Source organism: Doryrhamphus excisus, chromosome 20 (genome assembly GCF_030265055.1).
Source record: "Doryrhamphus excisus isolate RoL2022-K1 chromosome 20, RoL_Dexc_1.0, whole genome shotgun sequence".
In the NCBI taxonomy this organism is placed as follows: Eukaryota; Metazoa; Chordata; class Actinopteri; order Syngnathiformes; family Syngnathidae; genus Doryrhamphus; species Doryrhamphus excisus.
In genome coordinates this window covers 9,755,520-9,778,063 of record NC_080485.1, presented here as the reverse complement: position 1 = coordinate 9,778,063, position 22,544 = coordinate 9,755,520, and the positions used below count along the sequence as shown (strand labels likewise).

Below are 22,544 nucleotides of genomic sequence, written 5' to 3'. Positions count from 1 at the left end.
AAATAATGATTAAATGATGTCTGGACTATGGCTTATTATTAGTCAAAAAATATTGAAAGACAAGTTACATGTAGTATTCTGGTCAGTAATGTTACATTGATGCAACATGAAGTTATATTACATTGCACTGTATGTAGTCAGCTATGGCATGTCCGACTTAATAGAGTGACAAAAAGTTATCCTCCCATTCCGTGTGGCAGTGGTTAATTTTTGGCTTCTTACTTTGTCATTTTTCCTTAATCCAGTCAGAAGATCTAAATTGAAGTGGCTAACTAGTTAGCTCTGTCGCTTGCTATGCTAGATGTGACTGTCCGTTACTGTGTCTTGTCAGCCATGGCATGTCCGACATAATAGAGTGACAAAAAGTTATCCTCCCATTCCGTGTGGCAGTGGTTAAAGCTTCTTACTTTGTCATTAGTCCCTACTCCATTCAGAAGATATAAATTGAAGTGGCAAACTAGTTAGCTTTGTAGCTTGCTATGCTAGTGGTCAATGTCTGTTGCTGTGTGTAGTCAGCCATGGCATGTCCGACATAATAGAGCGACAAAAAGTTATCCTCCCATTCCGTGTGGCAGTGGTTAATTTTTGGCTTCTTACTTTGTCATTTTTCCCTAATCCATTCAGAAGATCTAAATTGGAGTGGCTAACTAGTTAGCTTTGTAGCTTGCTATGCTAGTGGTTACTGTCCGTTACTGTGTGTAGTCAGCCATGGCATGTCCGACATAACAGAGTGACCAAAAGTTGTCCTCTCATTCTGTGTGGCAGTGGTTAATTTTTGGCTTCTTAGGTTGTCATTCTTCCCTACTCCGTGCAAATGATCTAAATTGGAGTGGCTAACTAGTTAGCTTTGTAGCTTGGTGACCGTCCTTTATGGCCTAATCCTTCCCGTGTGTGTGTGTGTGTCTGTATGACGAGGTGAGGACTTGATCCCTTGAGGTTAAACCTCAATCTTACCTTACTAAGGAGAGACAATCCACACAAACAGATCCACAACATCTGCACTATCACGTACGTGGTGGGCAGACAGGAAGTGGTGACCACTGTCTGTGATATTTTTAGCTTTCATGGAGATCGCGCCAAACAAAGAACGTCTTTCACGGCCCGGCTCAACGTTCTTTTCTCCCCCCCACCCTCTCTTTCTTTACCATTCCTTCTATCCCAGATCATTTTCCCTAATCCCGCCCTCCCCATCCCTCAAGACCCAACAGTACCACAAAAAAAGCCCCCTGTTCCCCTCCACCCTGCTGTCTGGCTTCCAGTCACAACCTCCCTTCTCCTACTAAATAAATACTGTCTACATACCTGCTGATCAGATTCATATTCCATATTCAAATTCTTGGGTATTCCTCAACTCCTTCCATTACTGCTTCACTTTAGAGCCACACTGGCAATAAGCACACTGCATTGATCGTTTATCGATGAAGAATTAAATAACATTGCCTCCAATCTGCTGATGCTCCCTGCCGGTAGTTTTTCTACTTCCTCAATAAGTATACATAAAACTATGGTGACATCATTCAGTTACACGTAAGACCACCCACTGTGTTATGCTCCTACTCCTGAACCGTTGCACACAAAAGAGAAAAAAATAATAATTCAAAACATGAACCCGGGCTGCACGGCAGTCGTGTGGTTAGCGCGCAGACCTCACAGCTAGGAGACCAGGGTTCAATTCCACCCTCGGCCATCTCTGTGTGGAGTTTGCATGTTCTCCCCGTGCATGCGTGGGTTTTCTCCGGGTACTCCGGTTTCCTCCCACATTCCAAAAACATGCTAGGTTAATTAGCAACTCCAAATTGTCCATAGGTATGAATGTGAGTGTGAATGGTTGTTTGTCTATATGTGCCCTGTGATTGGCTGGCCACCAGTCCAGGGTGTACCCCGCCTCTCGCCAGAAGACAGCTGGGATAGGCTCCAGCAACCCCCGCGACCCTCGTGAGGAAAAGTGGTAGAAAATGAATGAACATAAACCCCGAATGTGTGCCACCAAATGGTGATACTGTTGTTAAACACCAAACTTTGAACCCTACAAGTAACATTGACTTGAAATTTCTTGCACAGCTTGATGGGTAGCATTGTGTGGACTCGACTCACAATTTTCATGACTTTGGATTTTACTCGACTTCCGTTGCCTTGATTTGACACTTCACCTGGACTTACATGTCTTGACTTGAGACTTGCACTATACTAAACCCCCCAGCAGGGGCGCCACATTTATGGTCAGGTGAACAAATGACAACACCAATCAGACTGTATACATACATACTACAAATGATTATTTGGCTTCAGCATTAAAAGTTATACTAGTTAAGTACAGCTAAGCTGTGGTAATGGTAATGGTTTTATTTCATTTGAACATGCATCAGATTACAATTGAATGCATCACATAATCAGTTCACAGTTCCACATGTCCAAAAGGAGTAGGAAGAAGCAAAGCTAAGTAGTTATGCAAGTTAAGCTAAGACAAAAATGACAAAATAAACTATTTGCACAAGTTGACTGCATACAAACCTACAAAACAGACCAACCTTTCATATACATGCTCCGATTTACGTGTTGGCAAAGTTAACATAACACTATACTAATAACACCGCTTCACTTCTTTTTACACTTGTATGACGCATAAGAATGCTAAAATTTGACTTTGCCTATGGAAGCAATTATGGAAGCACAAGTATTCCCATATCTGTTATTTTCTATGGGAAGCATTGTTTCCTAATCCAAACAAATCTGGATGATGACCAGCGTTCCGGAACAGATTGTGTTTAACTTTTCGAGGTTCCACTTTTGTCGAGTTTCAAATCTAAACCAAATGAATCATACACATGATGACTGATGGTCTCCACAAAGCCTTAAAAAGTAAAAGCGGCCTGCTTTAATCAAGCTTGGTCAGATAAAGTGGATATAGAGCATGCAGCCTGCTGGATATATGTGTGTGTGTGTGTGTGTGTGTGTGTATATACCGCTCACTCTTATTGTGTTTCAAAGAGGGAAACCTGAGCAGTGCTAACATAACTTACCAAGCTTCCTCTCTGTCTCGGACCACCCTTTCTCTGCTGAGTGCGGTCATTTGTCTTTATTATACATCTGCCTACATGGCACCAAGATCATGTTTGGCCTCTGAAGAATTGAAAATAAAAAGGTTTTAAAGAAGTCTACTGGCAATGAAGTCCTGCTGTAGGTCACTTTAAGGCCTCAGGATTAAAATGTAGATTGTACTAGGACGTACGGTTTCTGGTGTATTACTACATATATCATTAAAACGCAATGCAAAGTTGATGTAGCGTTAATAGACTACTTTCCATTCAGCTTCACTCACTTTGTCAGTAGACTTGACTTTCCTCCAAGTGCTGGAAAAACATGCTCAAATTTTGATGTACTACACAGCTTTTACAAGCAGGGTTTAAAAAAAATAAAAAATCAGACAGCTCAGGCGGCGAGGCAGGTCCATAGGGACGCGGCGGAATTGTGGCGAATGCAGCCATCAAAAAAGATACTCTTACGACTCCCGTTGTTGGTCCGTGAAGGGAAAAACCAAGAGGGTGATCCTAGAAGGCCCAGACTTGACCCTTCTCAGCGTTTTTGTTTATGTCGGACAATGTTAGATTCACTATCAATAAATACAATAAAATTCCGAATGACCTTCTCGAGAAGGAATAACATGTCGGCTTATTACAACTGCTCTCAAAAAATGTCTAATATTCCTCATGCTCTAACCGACAGATATAGATAGGGCTTGCCCCACGTGGACTTGTACGGGTCTCGCTTTGATCCTCCTCTTTGATGTGGTTCCTTGGGGCAGCGTGGTCCTTGTCCACGCCTCTTGGGAATCATATGTGTTTTGGTCTCAAAGCTGCTCCTGCTGCCTGATTTTTCCAACATTTGTATGCGTCTGTGCATGTTAGATCTTTAAGCGTTATGGGCTGTTGCGTATTATCTATTCCTCAGGCAAGCAGGCGACTCCCCTTTAAAAGTATTCAATTGTGTACTACAAGTAGAATATGTAATAGTTGTGTAAACAAAAATCGGTCATGACATGATAGCATGCAGAAATATGGAGTGAAAAGTCTATATAGTCGGACCTCGTTTATCACGGTTAATTGACCATTATCTGTGAAGTTCCGCAAAATAGGATCCAATGTTATAGTAACTGTAATATTTTCATAGTTAGAGTATAGAAAACCTGTTTAGGACATTTTAATAGGTTATTAAGATTAAATATTAGAGCCCTGCCAAGGTTAAATAACACCTCGGTCACCTTTATACTTATATTACCTTATTTATTATTCATTCATTCATTTTCTACCGCTTTTCCTCACAAGGGTCGCGGGGGTGCTGGAGCCTATCCCAGCTGTATTCGGGCGAGAGGCGGGGTACACCCTGGACTGGTCGGCAGCCAATCACAGGGCCCTTATTTATTATATTATATTATATATTACATTACATTATACATTATATATTACAGTATTTATATATGCATTATTACTTATATTACATGAGCTACCATTAATATGACATAAATAGACGTACGCTCCATCAATACTGATAGATAAGATAAGATGAGATAAGATATGCCTTTATTCGTCTCTCAGTGGGGAAATTTGCAGCGCACAGCAGCAAGAGTACAGAATCAGTTAAGCAGTACAAAATACACAATATAAAAAAATAATAGATAGTATAAACAATATAAACAATAATAAATATAAACAACCCAAGTATTAACAAATCAACAATTTTACCCAGAGTTGCATACAAATACAGTATGCACATAATATGAAATATATGAACAGTCTATATACTATGAGATCTTGCTAGTGAATTAATATGAGGCATTATAGAAATACTTCAATTAGAACTTAATATATTGCACTTAGAGCCTTAATATTGCACATGAAGCTTGATCAAATATTGCACAGTGAATGGAGTCTGGAATAACTATACTGAATATAAAAAAAACGAACAAATATAGCTTTGTTTTCACGGCTTTGCACACTGCTACAGGACCCAAGACATGGCCGCCGCTTTAACATCCACCAAACTAACTATTTAGCCTCCAATTTATTTCTTCTCAACTTAAAAATATGTTTAAAACTGAGTGTGGAAGGACAAAGTAAGAAGCCAAAAATGTACCACTTCCACACAGAATGGGAAGTGACAAGGTCATGTCGGACAACTTGGTGAGTGTATTGATTTTTTTGGCAGCTACAGACAAAACAACCTTGCTAACAACATTGTACTTGATGTTCACTTGGTTTGGCTTTGGTGTCTTTTAGCTCGTCTCTTGTTCAATGAATCAAAGCTTCTTTCGTGGAATACTGAGAGTGTGTGTGTGTGTGTGTGTGTGTGCTCATTCATTACTGGGTTGAACAAATCCTAATGAAAGAAAAACAAATGCGCCATTATATTTTCCTGCTGCTGGATCATTTTTAATCAGCTGGCATAAAAGAATAATCTCTTGGTGGCATTGGATAATGAATAAATGTGGATTTTTCATTACTTAATGTGTGTGTGCACATTTCTAACTTTCCCCCAGGAAACAACTTCATTCTGTGTGTGTTTGTGTGTGTGACAGCAATAAGAGCAATGTGAAGTGTGTACGTGTGTGTGTGTGTGTGTGTGTACGCTTAAATGAGTGTGCATCTGTGTATCATGGCAGCTTTTATGTCCTCGTGACTGTGTATCCTAAATTATTTCCCTGGCGTGATTAATGCATTTTTGTCACTAAAGCACATATTTCCCAGCAGGCCGTGCACATAGCCATAAAAGGAGTGTTGTTGTGCACATTCGGGGGCTGACGGCATCGCAGCGAGTTGGCCGGTGCATGCTGGGATATGAATGGCGGATGTTTGGACGGCGAGCGGTGGCTAGCCAGCGTTGTCTTGTGTTGTTTTTTTTTGTTGTGTTGTGTTTGGGCGCTTGTGCACACATCTGGTCACATGGCTTTGTGAGGGGGAACACCATAAATGTACGGTAAACTTGGTCTAACAATTGAATGCATCACATAATCAGTTCACAGTTCCACATGTCCAAAAGGAGTAGGAAGAAGCAAAGCTTATTAAATCCTACCCCTCCATCTGGTACTTTTACAATCAGTAACTGTTACATTTGTTCACTTCCTGCTTTCCTAATATAGTTTCAGGTTTTTTTGGTTTGTTTTTTTAATTTTTACATTTTTTGTCCGTGACCCTTGTGAGGAAAAAGCGGTAGAAAATGAATGAATGAATTAATTAAATTTTTTGTCCCGTACCGAAGTACGAGGTGATATGACCATCCAATGACATAATGGTTACCATAGTAACTGTCAATATAGTGATATGTATAGCACATCATGACTGGTTCAAGACTCTTCATCCTTGTATTTAGCAAACATCAACTGCTTGTATTGTTTCTTGAAGTGGCTATGAACTATGGAATACATTCCATAGTTTGATTATAAACATAGTTTTGATAGTACTACTGTCATAGTTTCACAGTAATAACAGTACTGTACGTTCCTCAAGTATTTGACATGCTTTTGATGCTGTCACATTTCAATTAAATACCATCAGTGTCATATTTTTTTTCCAACCAGAAAGTCCTCGTCACCTCCAGCTTCACTCTCCAACGTAAAAAGAACACAAAATAAAGCTGAAACCGAATCCATGTGGAGGAGAAAGAGGGAGGAGCGCATTGAAAAGAGGAGCAGTAAAGAAAATGGCTAATGATTTCACACTAAAGGTCAACTCCTGAAGTGTTTCTCCGTGAAAAAAATAAAAAAAATAACAGCCGGGAAATGATAGCATAACCGCCCAGTCTCTCCAAGGGTGGGCAATGAGTAAACTTTTAATAAATGGCTTATGACAGCAGTTTGATAAAACATTGGCTCAGCAAACACCATGACTGGTGAGGCATTTTCTCCTTGCTGTGCAGCATAGGCCTCTTGGGGTCGCTTTTATTTTTTTTTGTCGGAAAATAGTAGGAAATAAGTGTGGATTAACCCTTATTGTTATAACAATGCAACAGAGAGGAGAGTGAGGACCTCTTGCAGCAAAGTGGAGACTATGGAGTCTAGATTAGTGCAACCACCATGCAAGGCTAATATTAGTAACAGCTTTATTTTAGTAATTTCTAGACGTGTTTCCTCAAATTTAATAATGACTTATATTTACGGATGTGCCGATATTGGCTTTTTTTTGTAGAAAACCAAAATGTGATATTGTCCAACTGTCAATTTCTGATACCAATATCAGCCGATTTATGTGTGTTGTATACAGATTTTTTTTCCTTATTAGCATTCTAGGTTCACAGTCAAGCTTTCCTTCCCGTCTTTCCCACTCTGGGAACTCTTGCTGACCATACCATGATGACATGCAGCATTATTCCATGTAAATGTGGAGAAAAAACAACTCTTTTTCAAGTCTTTTGTTCTCGCTTTTGACATTCTTCCCCTCTGTTTCAATGTGCTCGTTAGTGGGAAAAAAAAAAGGCAGATTGATTGACTCGGCTGGAGAGGAGACAGACCGCCAGATCCACCAGTCCACACCACAAAACAAATATGTTAGTCCAATGACTTAGGACAGTTTGCCGTCAGTATACACCTAAATGACTGAGCTCAACAGCAGGGAGATAACACTGGAAAGGACCCAAAGAAACCTCCATCCAAATATTACAGCACTACCAGTCCTCATTCATTCATTCATTTTCTACCGCTTTTTCCTCACGAGTGTCGCGGGGAGTGCTGGAGCCTATCCCTGTCTTCGAGTTAATTGGCGACTCCAAATTGTCCATAGGTATGAATGTGAGTGTGAATGGTTGTTTGTCTATATGTGCCCTGTGATTGGCTGGTGATCAGTCCGGAGTGTACCCTGCCTCTTGCCTGAAGTCAACTGGGATAGGCTTCAGCATGGAGGGATGGATGGACTTACAATCTGATGGGCATCAGATTGTCTGCGCTCAGTAAACGCTGACCTATGTATCCAGAAGTTCTCTGGAGCATTTCATAGTGTGACCAATCACAGCGGAGTGAGTGTACCTAGACGAGGGCCGTGGGTGGAGTAAGTAAATTAAACAGACCGGAAGTCCATGGAAACACAGCAGGAAGAGGTACAGAATCTGGAAGATATTTCAATATAAATAGCCAAAAAATAGCATAATATGTCCTTTTTAATGTTCAAAACATATAAAAGTGTCCCTAAGTGGGAAAGTTTTGGCGCCCCTGCCCAGACATTTAAATGACAGTGACTCACTTTGAAAGGAAGCAGTGCCGTCTTGACTGATGTCAGAGACAGACAGAACAAATACCGACAAAACAGTCAAGCTTCTTCTGACTCTCTTTATGTCTTATAATCCCTTTTATGTACTTATTTTTCTTGACATCTGAAAAAAAACAAATGTAAACACTATTCTTTTGTTCCATTGTATCCTGCCTCCATGTTCCCAAAACATTTATTGCCTTCTTATACAAAACTCCACTGTACTTTTCTCCTCAAATAAACAGCATGACACAACATTTTATCCATCATTTCTGCATCATTACACAACTGTTTCTCCGTCCAGATTGTTACATAGACTCATCCCGTGCTGAAATATTTCGCAAGAAGTTCAGCAAGAACACATTTAGCATCTTTTTTTACTTTGTAAGGATCATTACGCTGTTGTTTTAAACGCAACGCAAAGCAATTTTCTGCTATGCAAACTCACAAGTGGTGTTTATTCAGAGTGTATTTGTGTCTTTTTGTGAACCTTATTTTACACGGCGGGCACATTTGTAAAAAGGTTGTCTCTGCTGGGTGTTTCATAGCGTAGTGAGGCATAAAGAACGCCATGAAAGTGACTCCAATTGGATTGTATTCCTACTGAGGTGTGCTTTTAAAGTACACTTTATGTAGCAAACTTTTAATAAAAGTACAAGCTAAGCTTAAGCTATGAGTATTTACATTCACACTTCCAGGCTGTTTTTTTTTTTTTTTAGCTAACATGCTGGTGTAGCTTTCAACCTAGCTTAAATTAGCTCACATTGCTCATTTTACTTTACAGATGTAGAAGCTAAGCTTAAGCTATGAGTATTTACATTCACAGTTCCAGGTTGCTTTTTATGGCTAACATGCTGGTGTAGCTCTTAAGCTAGCTTAAATTAGCTAACATTGCTAATTTTACTTTAGAGATGTACAAGCTAAGCTTAAGCTATGAGTATTTAAATTCACAGTTCCAGGCTGTTTTTTTTAGCTAACATGCTGGTGTAGCTCTCAAGCTAGCTTAAATTAGCTAACATTGCTAATTTTACTTTAGAGATGTACAAGCTAAGCTTAAGCTATTAGTATTTAAATTCACAGTTCCAGGCTGTTTTTTTAGCTAACATGCTGGTGTAGCTTTCAAGCTACCTTAAATTAGCTAACATTGCTCATTTTACTTTAGAGATGTACAAGCTAAGCTTAAGCTATTAGTATTTATATTCACAGTTCCAGGCTGTTTTTTTTTAGCTAACATGCTGGTGTAGCTGTCAAGTTAGCTTAAATTAGCTAATATTGCTCATTTCACTTTACAGATGTACAAGCTAAGCTTAAGCTATGAGTATTTACATTCACAGTTCCAGGCTGTTTTTTTAGCTAACATGCTGGTGTAGCTCTCAAGCTAGCTTAAATTAGCTAACATTGCTCATTTTACTTTAGAGATGTACAAGCTAAGCTTAAGCTATTAGTATTTATATTCACAGTTCCAGGTTGTTTTTTTAGCTAACATGCTGGTGTAGCTGTCAAGTTAGCTTAAATTAGCTAATATTGCTCATTTCACTTTAGAGATGTACAAGCTAAGCTTAAGCTATGAGTATTTACATTCACAGTTCCAGGTTGCTTTTTATGGCTAACATGCTGGTGTAGCTCTTAAGCTATCTTAAATTAGCTAACATTGCTAATTTTACTTTAGAGATGTACAAGCTAAGCTTAAGCTATTAGTATTTAAATTCACAGTTCCAGGCTGTTTTTTTTAGCTAACATGCTGGTGTAGCTCTCAAGCTAGCTTAAATTAGCTAACATTGCTAATTTTACTTTAGAGATGTACAAGCTAAGCTTAAGCTATTAGTATTTAAATTCACAGTTCCAGGCTGTTTTTTTAGCTAACATGCTGGTGTAGCTTTCAAGCTACCTTAAATTAGCTAACATTGCTCATTTTACTTTAGAGATGTACAAGCTAAGCTTAAGCTATTAGTATTTATATTCACAGTTCCAGGCTGTTTTTTTTTTAGCTAACATGCTGGTGTAGCTGTCAAGTTAGCTTAAATTAGCTAATATTGCTCATTTCACTTTACAGATGTACAAGCTAAGCTTAAGCTATGAGTATTTACATTCACAGTTCCAGGCTGTTTTTTTAGCTAACATGCTGGTGTAGCTCTCAAGCTAGCTTAAATTAGCTAACATTGCTCATTTTACTTTAGAGATGTACAAGCTAAGCTTAAGCTATTAGTATTTATATTCACAGTTCCAGGCTGTTTTTTTAGCTAACATGCTGGTGTAGCTCTCAAGCTAGCTTAAATTAGCTAACATTGCTCATTTTACTTTACAGATGATAACATTGGTTGGTGTGATTAAAAGAGGAGAAGAGGAAGATGAGGATGTATTAGAAGAGGAAAAGAAGCAAAGGAACATTCTGTCAGTACGGTAGGCGCTTCCCGTTAAGAATGCTAGCCTACTAATGATGTGTTTGATGTGCTCTCGAGGCTATGCTAAATAGGACTTACTGCCAACCTCACATGGTTTTACCGTGTAATACACACGTGCAGACACATTTATGTTAATAATCTTGACTGGAGTTTAATGGCGGTTCTTCATTACTGCCGCATGAATATTAGGATGTCGACTAAGTGCCACCTTTAAATACAGCTGTCTGTGTTCCCACAGTCGGCAGCTGACTGTCATCTGTGCTCATTTTATGAACGACTCATTTTGTCTCTGCTATTACTTGCTTGCTGAAAAGGTATTTTACAATTATTGGATGGTTTGTGGTTTCTTTAAAATATTGTCAAGCAAACTTGCAGAGGAGTGGTGTTGCTACAAGCTGCCAGTCGACGTTTATTTCCAGATCGTTGCAAAGAAATCATTAGTTTTCAACATGACTGCTCACACAAACGATGCAGAGATATGTGTGATTAATTGACTTTAATCTCATTTTAAATCTATTTAATCTCATTGACTTTAATCTTATGAATTAGAGAGTACACCTGTATCTGTATCTGTTCACCCATCTGAATGATCTGCATCCGTATCCGTACATGGAGTGGGCGGGGCATACTCATGATGTGGGCGTGGTTTCATTTAAAATGGGTGGGGCTTACAGTAGGGTACATTTAAGTCTGAAAATAGTAGGAAGTGTGGATTAACCTTTATTGTTATAACAATGCAACAGAGAGGAGAGTGAGGGCCTCCTGCAGCAAAGTGGAGACTATGGAGTCTAGATTAGTGCAACCTCCATGCAAGGCTAACATTAGTAATAGCTTTATTTCAGTCATTTCTAGACGTGTTTCCTCAAATTTAATAATGAATCATATTTACGGATGTGCCGATATTGGCTTTTTTGTAGAAAAATGAAATGCAGATATTTTCCAACTGTCAATTTCCGATTTTTTTTTTGTTTTTTGGGGTGGGCGGGGTTAATGCTTATTAGCATTCTAGGTTTACCGTTTCTCAGTGACTCAAGCTTTTCTTCCTGTCTTTTCCACTCTGGGCAGTCTTGCTGACCGTACCTTGTTGAGGTGAAGCATTTTTCCATGAAAATATGGAGAAAAAAAAACAACTCTTTTCAAGTCTTTTGTTTACATTTTAAGTCTGAAACTAACATGGATTGGTCAGTTTTTATTTATTTATTATTATTCAGCAATATGTGTGTACTGTGTATGTGTGTAAGTGATCTGTAAGACTATTTTTTTTTAATAATCTGTGTGAAGGGTGACACGGCGGTCTAGTGGTTAGCGCGCAGACCTCACAGCTAGGAGACCAGGGTTCAATTCCATCTCTGTGTGGAGTTTGCATGTTCTCCCCGTGCAGAACATTTTCTCCGGGTACTCCGGTTTCCTCCCACATTCCAAAAACATGCTAGGTTAATTGGAGACTCCAAATTGTCCATAGGTATGAATGTGAGTGTGAATGGTTTTTTGTCTATATGTGCCCTGTGATTGGCTGGCGACCAGTCCAGGGTGTACCCTGCCTCTCACCCAAAGACAGCTGGGATAGGCTCCAGCACCCCCCGCGACCCTCCAACCAAAAAACAATAATATGTGTTCTAACCTCATATTTTAATGGTAATTTCCATCTGAACAACCAGTCAAAACACATCACACATCTCATCCATCCACTGTGGTATGAAGTAGGTGACAACATACTGTATGTATGTGTGCTTTTTTTATTCAGTAACATCACCACTTACTGGCCTGGCATGCATATTACAATCAGTCACGATTTGAGACTGTTACCACTGTTAAGTAACCATGATGTCAGCATTTTGGCAAAAAATGCTTTGGTTTCCCTTCCTCCTTTTTGGTCACCATCGATGAAACAAATGATTTCAGGTCCAGGCATGTCGACAATTGACTATCACCTTGAGCCAGGAAGCATCAATGCACACACAAATACAGACAACGCATGCACCTGTGATAAGACGACACGCAGTGTTAACATGTATGAAAACAACACTCTTATCTGGAGACCCTTCTTCTCCAGCACGGCTAATGCACAGATGAAGGTCAGTGTTGCTATAAGGAGGGTCCGAGTAGGCACTTTTATCTCATTTGATAAAGATGAGTGTGTTCTTGTGTACACTTGACTGGCCTGGCGCTATAGTGTCTTGGAAGACACACACACACATGCACACACAGTGACTGTGATAATGTCATGCTTTATTCATGTGCTCTTTAACATGAATGAAGTGGATGGTGCAGCGGGGAAGGAAAGGAGTCAAAAAATAAAGCAATGTCAAAAAGAGAATAGGAGGAGGAGGACGTGATAGAGATATTGACGCTGTGTTATTTTTAAAAGTACCTGCCATGGTACTTCTCTTTTACGTACATCGTATACTCCAGTGATCTCACACTGTTTTGACAAAGGTAGAGTCAGACATATTAGTGTTATTACTGCATAGTTTGCCTGAGTGACGTTAACACTAGTTTTATACCAAAACTACAAAAAAACAAGGCCATATTCACACTGAACTATTCGAACATTGCTCCCTCACTCATTGCAGTTTTTCAAAAATTAAAAATGAATAAGTGATAGCTGTTTCATGGTTAACCATGGCCTATCAATAGTCAAAAAATGTTATGCCATATATGAGACATGAGGTTATATTACATTACCTTCACTTTGTATGAATGATAAAAATAAATAATGATGAAAATGTAAAAGCTATCCTCCCATTCCATGTGGAAGTGGTAAGTTTTGGGCTTTTTACTTTGTCCTTCTTCCTCACTCCGTTGGAATTACTTCTTTAAGTTTAGAATAAGTAAATTGAAGAGGCAAAATAGTTAGCTCGGAAGCTTGCTATGCTAGCAGCAGACATGTCTTATGCCCTTGCAGTGATCCCATGGCCTGGTTACATTATAGTGAGTGTAAAGATGACATGTTTGCAGGGCTCTAATAATATTACAAATGTATTTAGAATATCTTAAACAGGGTTTCTATGCCCTAACTACGGAAATATTAATTTCAGTGATGTGCGATACCACTGATTTAGTTTCCGGTTTGATAGTGAGTGCAGTTATTGTATGTATGTTTTATTATTCTGTGCATTTCGTGCTGTAGCTTCTTAGGGTGAATGGGATGTTTTGTTTTGTTTTTTTTTACTAAAAAAACAGCCAAGTTTGTTTTTTTTTAAAACTAAAAATCCCCCCAAATTGCATAGACATGAATGCTGAATCACAAATACATATTTAGGATTCCACTGTTTCCCCTTCAAATAGAAAAAGCTGTCAAATACAACTTATTGGAGTAGATACCATCCAGTACAGCTTTTAGATTTGAAATTGATCTGGTGCTTCGTCAACTTTGACCACTGCCCACAGTATGAAGTCAATAACAAAAATCAAATGTTGCATTTTTGGGAAAAAAAAATAAAACAGTTGCAGTGTAGGTCCCTTTATGTGTTAGAAAGCCTGGAAGGTGTATAATCATCCTTTTCACTACCTCAAGTGCTTCATCAGCACAGTGATCCAACACACTACTTTAAAAAGTCATCTTAATATATTACTGTTAGGAGTCTGTCCCTCCCCTTCCACCCACGTGCAGACAAAAAAGTGGTGTGTGTGTGCGAACACAAAATGACTCCAGAGGTTCAAGTGCCCTCCTCCACCAGTGTGTGGGAAGAAGCACCTTTTTTGGCAGGCTACTCTGTTTATCGAGTGTGTCGAGCTTTTCTATAACAGCTGATTGTGTTTGAGTGTGTGTGTGTGTGTGTGTGTGTGTGTGTGTGTGTGTGTGAGAGAGCACATTTATCTGAAATGTTGTTTTGTCGCGGACATAGAGTGAGGTGTGTGTTGTTCTCCAACTGATGCTGGTACTCCATCAGTGCTGGTCAAGTGGTCCTCTCCACTAAATGACATTGTGCTGCATGTACTGCTAACACTCTATGACAGCCAAACTGACAAAGTAGGTGTTGTAGTAGGTACATCATTCGAGTAGGTTTGGGTATTGTTTACATATTAACAGATACCAAGGACAAACCGATGAAGCGGTGACTGAGTTTTGTGACATGCAAGTTGAACACAATGGTATATACAGTAAACCTCGGATATATCGGACTCGGATATATCGGAAATTTGCTCACAACGGACAGATAAAAAAGAACCGATTTTTCTGTAATGCATTTCCAATAAAAATTCATTGCATATATCGGATTTTTTCTAACGGATTTCGCCTATTTCGGACAAAATCTCCTGTCCCGTTCCAATGCATTTCCATTAAATTTCCCTCGCATATATCGGATGGCCGCATCGTGGCGCTCCGATTCGCCGAATCGTGACAGGCCGCTATACGATGTCATTTGCAGCGTTTGCAGCGTTTGCAGCGTTTGCAGCGTTGCCTGCGCGTCCAGGTACATTGGAAACATAGTCAAGGAAGTGCCTTTTTATAACGGATAAAATCCGATTTACGCATATACCGGATATAAATCCGATATATGCGTAAAACTGACATTTTCCGGTATACGCATATAACGGATTTCGCTTATATCGGACAAAACCAGTGGGAACAATTGAATCCGATATATCCAAGGTTTACTGTATTAGCTAAGTAATAAACATGAAACAACAAATTGCCATGCACCGTGCTTGCCGTGAACCTGATTGGTGTAAAATGAGGAAGTGTTGTTTTGCAGTTGTGGACCGTGATGCTAAGCTATATAAGATGCACCTACCTGTGGTTCTGTAAACGGAGACGCAGACAGAACATAGTGTTACCAACACTGTAGAAGACGAAATAAAGCATGCACGTAAATTCTGTCGTCTTCTGCTCGGTGGAATTACTTCTGCTCGAGAGAGTTTATGGTATTGCGCATCCGTTTGTAGTGTTTTTGTTATCTACAAGATAGCACAAACGATAACCATTCTCTTTGCATGAGGGATTAATTAGCGATGCTACTGTACCTGCCAACCAAGCAATTAACCATCATCATTCATCAAAGTTCCTTCATAATCATCCATTAGATGAGGCTAGTTAAGTTGATGTTGACATTTTCAGTCGAGTACAGTCAGGCTGATCCAACGTGATGCTTATTGAATGGGTAAATTAGTTGGGGTAATGGACTGTATGGCACTCCTGTCTGAAAAAAACACTTGATGAGAGCTAACATATTACATTTTTTTTATTTTCTAAATTATGGATTCTGTATTTGAAAGCGGCGACTCCAAATTGTCCATAGGTATGAATGTGAGTGTGAATGGTTGTTTGTCTATATGTGTCCTGTGATTGGCTGGCGACCAGTCCAGGGTGTACCCCACCTTTCGCCCAAAGGACAGCTGGGATAGGCTCCAGCATGAATGAATTAATGTATTTGAAAGAGATGGAAGAGGAAATTTCTGATATATGGAGAAGAGTACCACAGTTTTTATATATTTTGTATATTGTATTTTTATTGGAGGCATCCGAAAACCAGTCAGTATCTGGTGGGACCACTATTTGCCTGAAATATTCCATACGCCGATCCAGATCATCCCAAAAATGCTCAATGGATGGCAATTCTGGTCAGTATGCTAGCCATGCAAGAACTAGCTTCCAGGAATCTTTGCAACATGGGACCATGCATGGTTTTTGAGGCAAATGGTGGTCAGACCAGATACCGACCCCAGTTATGCTAACATCTATTCCGCCTCATTGTCAACTTCCTCGCGGCAACACACTGATGTTATTGAGTCGCAATATTTGGTCCATCCTGGAGTTGTGTAAGTGGGTCATCCATATTGGAAAGATCCACAGATGTCTGCATGGCCACTGACCTTCTTAGCTTTGCTCGTACTGATATAGCCTATCCATTTTCCCTTGCTTTATTTCTCACTGCCCGCTCACTGGTGAACATATAAATTGGTCATGCACGGGGAAGAACAGCAGCAAAGGCTTGACGTGTGGGATGAAGCACGGAAAACATTCCTGCTGTGAACGCCCCCTCGGACACGTTTCTGCACCTCAATCATCCCGTCCGTGCGTTTGCCAAACTTCACAATTTGTTTAGATGGTGACAGCATCGTCACGTTTGATGAGCTTTACACGGAGACCAGCCGTTATCGACCGCTGGCACGGGATTTTTAAGGCTGGAAAAGTCATTGGTCATTGGGTATTTCAGTCGGACTTGTGAGCCATTATACACATAACTGTATACGGCATTGTGCAATACAATTATTTGCTATGTCCTGCTTATGTGTGTAAAGACATTTTGCTTGATAGCAGCCATGATTTTCAACCAACCTTGCTTAAATTCTCCACACACGCTTCTCAGTCCCGTAAATGTGTGTGCCTAATTTTCTGGTGATTTAGCCAAAAGCCCTAAAGTTACAGTGGGTGATTTTTGACAGTCAGTGTGATTCATGAGAGTCGAACTTTAGGATTAAACAACACCACCATGCAGTGTATTGGTCAGAAATATAATAGCACAGGCAACAGAGTCTGAGTGCATGTTTTTGAGACAGTTTCACCCTTTCGTCCACAGCGGCTCGGGATCTGAAGAGTTACCGTGGCTTGTAATCGACCTAAAGACATTAAGATGAACACAAGCAGAGTTCCACCATCACGGTGAGTCTGAATTCGGAAGCATGTTGTGTTGCTGTGAGACATCGAGGGCGTGCATGTGCCCGCTTGTCCACTGTGTCATTTGCATGCAAGTCATGATGACCCTCTCTCATCTGAGATTCTCATTAATTCAAAGTCTGGGGAGAGCACACACACACACACACACACACACACACACACACACGCCTGCACAGGCCCTCACATTCTAATCAATGCACCCTGCCCCTTCAATCTCTTTCTCCTCATCTTTCCTTTCTTTGCGACCGTCCTCTTCCATGCTTTATCTCGCCTCTTCTTCCTTTGTATCCGTCATTTCATTTCCTGACATTTTCTCCTGTCTAATTGGTGTAAAACATTAAGTAATGCACATTCACTTGTGGTCACTTGTGGGCAGCAAGAAGACCCTGTCTTGTCCCGGGCAGGATTAGGACGACACCCCTAATGATTTTGATTTTGTGTGTAGTGGGAACATGGCTGCTCATTATTGCTGCGTAATGATATGCTTCCGATACATCAAGTGTTCAGCCATCGTTGTCATCATGATGACCACCGCTGTCATCATGATGATTGATGAGAACTTCACATTTAGGTGTAATTTGGCTGTAAAAACTGCTGAAGACCTTCACTAAATTAGAATTAGATGTAGCCAATCAAAATGACCGCATCGCTACTCATAAATTAAGGAAATATCTAATCTAATAGAATATAGTATTAATAACAGGTGATTTTCATTATCATTTAAACGTTCAAAAGTCTGCCGAGGTTGGACTATAGTCCTTACTTCTCCCAGAAGAAATACAAGGAATGGCCTTTTTCTGTTCCCAAGACTGGAGGACTTTGTTGTGGAACAACTAGAACAGCTCAAACATCAGTGACCTCTGTGTTATCATTTCATTTATCTGCAGGTGGAACAAACATATTTTATAATATTTTTCTTCATAGAGTCTGTCTTAGTGTGTTACATTTAGTTGCTGCACGAAAAGAGACATTAGCATATTTAGGTGTCCCACAAGGCTCCGTATCAAGTCCACAGTTTAAACTCGGATGACCACAAATAAATCTTAAATTATTTTTAAAAACATGTCGAACTCTAGAATTTAGATAATCCAAGTTACGGTTTTTGTACATGAGGTGGTGTTTTTGTTATTTTTCTATCGAACAGGAACAAAGTCTTTGTCTCTAGAAAAGTTTGCAAAGTTACATGTATTTATTTCGATGCTGTTCACTGATCCATTCACTGCGGATCGTACTTTTCGGTACAAAATTGGAGTCCTACTATTCCCCAGTTGAGATTTTATTGACCTGTGCATGACTATGATATAAGATTGCTCGTGAAATCAAGCGTATGCAAAGACGAGCGTTGTAAAACTAAACCCCACAGATTTATAAGCCCATACGGAGCTCCTATGCGGACGCCTGGCGCCTGTGAAGTCAAGCAGAATAATGGAGGATTATCCACAAAGTCGACATCTATTGTCACAACATCTGTCTGCTCTCCTCCTTTGTCCTCCCTTCATTTCCTCCTCTCGTCGCCTGTCCTTCCCATCCGCTGCTGATGAATTTGTAAAGCTGTCATCATTTTCTTCCTCTCTTTCCCCTCCACTGGTGGCTGCTTATTATGTGTTTGATAAAAGCCTGTAAGATTAATTAAAGTGATTAACTGCCCACGTCTTTGCTGATAATGGACCTTCACAATTTAGCTAGAGGACGTTGGTTCAAAAGTCTTTAGCCCAGACATAATTTTGTATAGAAGTCGTGGATAAGAACTCTAACAACATACTCTTGAAGAGTCATCAGGACTTTTTTTTTGTGAATGATGACAGATCATTATAAGTAATGTGCCAGAAAGTATCAGAATTGTACTTCATCATATCATAATTTGAAGTGTTTGGCATTGGGTTTGCCATCCTGAATGACTTTCTATACGCTTGGAAGTCAATGTAGATGACTTCAGTAGACTTCATTTAATCGCATTGTGACTGTCACATGAACATATGATAAAAGTCCTTTGTTAAGAAAGCTGTCATCTTGCGTCATTGTGTGCACATGACAGGAAAACGCATCAGTGGCGCTCTGACTAATGCGACCATTTTTTGGTTGTGTTTCAATTCTCAGACTTCAATACTTAAAGAGTGTTTTGACTACAAGTACGGCAAAATGCAGTGTACCAATAGTCCTCGGATGTTGCACTCAACACACCCCAGATTGAAACCCAACCACCCTCGGTTATCGCCATTTAGGTTACATAGCAGAAGGGAGTAACTTGAGTAATTCACAATTAAAAAGGAGAGAAGAAGAAGAAGATGGAGTGGATAAATACAATTGTTTGATTTTACAATTTGATGAGTGAATCCTGTCAAATCCCCCCGGGAGTAAGTACACAGTGTACATAACATATATATTGAAGTGTAAGAACAGAAGTACACAAATTGATATACAGCCCTTAGTTAAATGTCTGAACCAGGAAGTCCAATAAGACTGTTCCATCCTGGTATCACCAGTCACCAGGAATGTTCAAGCATCCATGCACCTACTGACTGCCCACACCATCATTTGGACCTGCACAACGTCATTAAAATCTCGTACAAAAGTAATTTAACAATACGTTTATTATTGTGGTTGTGTATGTAGTAAATGTAGACCGTCAGGGAGGTCTTTCAGCAGTAAAACAGGTTGTGTTGCGGTTTTATTTTAATGACTTCCTGAAGTGGGCGGTGCCACAAGGTGCACTCGTAGCCATGCTGAGTTTATGGGTCCAAAAGAGGGTGCGGAATCGTATAGTACATTGTTGTCTGCATGGTCTCTGAGAGACCTGTCTATCCTACCAATATATTCTTGTTCCTGCTTTCCGTACTCCGTTTTTTACTTTTGTCCAGTTAATAGGGGTGTCACAAGACACCCAACGCACAGGACGAGGCAGAATATTTTTATATGAGCGGATAGGCGCTGTAAAGCTCTGTATGTACGGCTGCTATTGAGATGTGTATAGTGTAGATATGTCGTTATAAAGGTAATAGTTGCTTTGTGTGCATTATTTGAGTTGCTTTAGTACCAAATAAAAAATCAATAACACTCCCATTGAAAAGCAATAATAACGTTTGCATTCAGCCTGCAGCAGACTGGTTTCTCCTTCACCTGGCAGCCTAATCGCATAATGGCTCCATTATGCTTCAAGTGTTCCAATTGCCACATAGCAACTGACCTGATATGCATAATTGGTCTTAATGAATCTGCACTCAACCGAGGTGAGCCGCGAGTTATGTTTTAAATACTTTTATTACTAACAGTTCTTTTTTTTTTTTTTTTTTTAGAGCCAGAATGTGAGATTTCACAATTGTGTGCATGTACTGTAAAGGTTTGATTTCATCATGGTTGCAGCTGAGGCTGAGGATGAGGCTGAAGGATGGCTAAATCAGAGCTGAGCTCTCTGATATAACATGTGCATGTATAACATATGCAACACGTGTGGGTGAAATGTGAGGAAATGTGCTGCATCTTAAACACACCGTCCTTCTAGTCATCTCCATCATCCTTTGGATTGACTTATGGCTTTTTACAGCAACAGCGATTGTGCTTGATATAGTCAACATTGCAGAATGGCAATGGCTGCGTTTAAGTGAGCAGCAGCAGCAGTAATTGTTTTCATGGAAACATGCTTTCCCTCTGAGGCCACATAGAGAAGACCGGCTTGTAGTATGATGCCAGATGCTCCTTCAAATGGGATTTAATGCTTGTAATGAGATAAAGTGCTCAGCTTTGATTGAGCGTGCCCCATCACTTCCTGTGGATGTATGTTTACCCCTATATGGTATGATCTAATCTACTGGTGAGCTCATGCAGAAACATTATCTCCAGTTCCGCATAGCTGACTTCTAGCTACTTGCTTTTGCTCACATTTCTTCCATCATTCATGCTCAGTGCTTTTAATCAATCAGGATTGGACTATTTGTATGTTTGCATCTTGGTGGGAACACTTTGAAGAAGACCTTTCTGTGTTCCTAGTCCACAAAGTAAGATCCATAAAGACATGCTTGGATGAGTTTGTTGTGGAAGAATAAGTACAGGTCCAAAATCAGTGTTCTCTAGTTACCCGCTTGGGTCAGCCAGCCCTGTGTTGCACCCTGGGTTCGAAACAGGGTCCACAGAACGAGAGTCAGTAGTACTTGCTGTCAAGCTAAAAGCCCGGACTGGACTTTTAAGGTGTCAGGGAGTGAGGTTTGCCAATGCACATCGATCCATTACAAAGGTGGGAGCAAGTCAGTGTTTAGTAAGTCCCAAATCTTAAATCTTAAAAGTAAAGACTTGCAAGTCCAATTCAGTCTAAGTCAAGACAGGTCGAGTCAAATCCGAAGTCATAGATCCATAGATCCTGAAATTTTGATTCCTGGAGTCATAAGCACTGTTTGGCTCCCACATAAAATTTAATTTTGATAATATAGCAACCTATTAAATTTGACAAATACAACCAACCAGACCTAATCGTAGAAAACCGAGTGCTACTGTAGTATTCAGGATTTAGTCAGTGCACAGAAATCTAATCACATTTGTTGTTTGTTCCGAAACAAGTATATATTTTACACAACACATTGACTGACGGGCTGCACGGTGGTGAAGTGGTTAGCATGCAGGCCACACAGCTAGGAGACCCGAGTTCAATTCCACCCTCAGCCATCTCTGTGTCGAGTTTGCATGTTCTCCCCGTGAATGCGTGGGTTTTCTCCGGGTACTCCGGTTTCCTCCCACATTCCAAAAACATGCTAGGTTAATTGGCGACTCCAAATTGTCCATAGGTATGAATGTGAGTGTGAATTGGTTGTGATTGGCTGGCGAACAGTCCAGGATGTACCCCGCGTCTCACCCGAAGAAATCCTGGGATGGGCTCCAGCCCCCCCGCGACCCTCATGCGGATAAGCGGTAGAAAATGAATGAATGAATGAATGAATATTCACTGAAAATCTCAAAAGTATATTCAAGTCATTGATGTCAAAGTCCAAGTCGAGTTGCAAGTCTTTCATGATAATGTCCAAAGTCATTAAAGTTGTGGCTCGAGATTTGAGTCCAAGTCGCATAACTCAAGGTCACACCCCTGTCCATTACACTGTGGACAAATGGTCAATCATTCCCAGACATATGCCAACATCTGGAGTTCACTTTTTGTCGCTGCTGCACTTACTAACCCATAGACCTCACCGTGTCATGGCACCCAGCAAGGCTCTGTACTGAGTACACAGTTGAAACTCATTGAAAAACTAATTGAACTAGAACAGGTCCAACATCCTTGTGGAATTTCTTCCCAGACGAATGAAA

General features: G+C 40.1%; 1 protein-coding gene across 9 annotated transcripts in view; it reads left to right on the top strand.

Moving 5' to 3' along the window:
• Positions 1-22,544, top strand: part of mcm8 (minichromosome maintenance 8 homologous recombination repair factor) — a 409,889-nt gene that overhangs the window by 212,812 nt on the left and 174,533 nt on the right. For 8 of the 9 annotated variants that reach the window (XM_058059051.1, XM_058059053.1, XM_058059049.1 and 5 more), the window contains one exon: positions 17,158-17,240. The gene's annotated coding sequence lies outside the window, so the exon portion shown is untranslated. Of the gene's footprint in view, positions 1-10,536; positions 10,627-17,157; positions 17,241-22,544 lie in introns of all 9 variants that reach the window. The other variant, XM_058059054.1, reaches the window with a different exon arrangement.